The sequence below is a fragment of the Etheostoma spectabile genome, chromosome 6 (assembly GCF_008692095.1).
Source record: "Etheostoma spectabile isolate EspeVRDwgs_2016 chromosome 6, UIUC_Espe_1.0, whole genome shotgun sequence".
NCBI classification, from domain to species: domain Eukaryota; kingdom Metazoa; phylum Chordata; class Actinopteri; order Perciformes; family Percidae; genus Etheostoma; species Etheostoma spectabile.
Genome location: NC_045738.1, coordinates 31,438,410 through 31,440,036, shown reverse-complemented (window position 1 = coordinate 31,440,036; position 1,627 = coordinate 31,438,410). Strand labels below are relative to the sequence as shown.

At 43.0% G+C, this 1,627-nt stretch overlaps 1 protein-coding gene across 2 annotated transcripts in view; it reads right to left on the bottom strand.

Annotated features, from left to right (window-relative positions):
• The window catches only part of LOC116691601 (cytochrome b5 reductase 4), a 28,072-nt gene that overhangs the window by 17,534 nt on the left and 8,911 nt on the right, over positions 1–1,627 (bottom strand). The window lies entirely within an intron of this gene.

The window sequence follows — 1,627 nt, the reverse complement described above, 5'->3', positions numbered from 1 at the left end:
GACAGTCCCAGAGGACAGAGTAACGGGAGGAAAACTCAACAGATAGCAGTCGCTTATACGTCGGTATCAAGGTTTACCAGTTTGCCAGTAACAAAACATTGTCCCGTCTGTTGTTTTTCAGACAACAGCAGTGAGCAGTGCTAGTCGGTGCTATAGCGTCTGTTAGCTGTTAGCTCCTCTAGGATGCACCGGTGCTAATGTCCTCGCATCCGGTGCAAAGCTGTTTATATGGATATGGTTTAATTTTGCGTTACGTGACCCATTTCGTCTGTAAAGCCGTGCTTGTGTGGGATCTCTCCTCTCTCTCCTCTTACTCCGCGCCCGGCCACACAACGCCGGTCCACACTTCTGACATTTGTCTACAGTTTTAATTTGTCATTAACACAGTTGTATATTGTTAAGTATGAGGGGCAACCCTGTATTTGTACCAGTGTTTCCGCGGGTAACTCTGCTATCACGGCCGCCACGGAAGAACACAGAAGAAGTTATTGAATGCAACTCACTCAGTTGGAAAGTAACAGCGTGTAAGACGGAGCCTGCTGGACCTGGACCAGGACAAGGGCCTGGACCTGGGCCAGAGATGTGACCCATGGCCAGAATATCATAGTTAAAAATGCAGCGCAGTGACGATAACAGACGTTTCATACAACGTCGTGTGTATCCGCCGTTCGACCCGTGCTGGACCCGTTCATAATGAGTCAGCCGTCTCCCTGTGAGTAGCGTCCATCACACTCCCTCTCGCAGTTATAAATAGCCTATGTGACAATAAAATTTGTTTTGGCTAAAATCAACAAATAATCATGAAAATAATCGCGATCAAAATTTTGATCAAAATAATCGTGATTATCATTTTGACCATAACCGTGCAGCCCTAGCTTGGTCTCAGTCTTGAAACAAAAAAATGACAAACACACAGTTGTGACTCAACCCTCATTGCGTATGCACTTCCCTTCATCAGCCTGGTGGTTGGAGTTGCATCATCAGGGAGACGCAGCTCACCGGCTCAGCCAGTCCCTTTCAAAACCATTAGCTTCCATCCTTTCTGCTGTAGTTGTATTAGTTTGTCTTTATGGAAATTTCCCTTTTAGTTATTTAAATGAACTTATTTTTAGTTAAAACTAATCGTTAAATAATCGGAAATAATAAATCCTTCTCGACTACCACGGTGATTTTGTAGGGGAGTAAATCTACATAGAAGATAAAAATGAAAAAGGAGCTTTTCTAATGTGAACCATTCTTTGTTAAACGTTAATGTTTTGCAAACACCAGAGGAAGTCAGCGCTGTGACTACTATTAGGTAGAAATACGCTGGTTGACTGACATGACACCATTTTATTCATATAACACTATCAATCCAGGCTAGTGTGTTTGACAATGACTGTATGTTGCTTCCTCTTAATCACAGGTTGTGGTCGACTAGCGGGGCCAGTTGTTTGTTTGATAAATTAAAATAAACTAGCAACAAATTCTGTGTATCTAAGAAATATTTTGTTACAGTGTAAATTACATCAGATTAGACCAGACACAGACTTCTGTAGTAGATTAATGTTACGTTTCCGGTGTCGCGTCACAGCTGCGAACCGTAACGTTAGTTGGGACGGACGGACGGACCCCTTGTTTCTTTAGG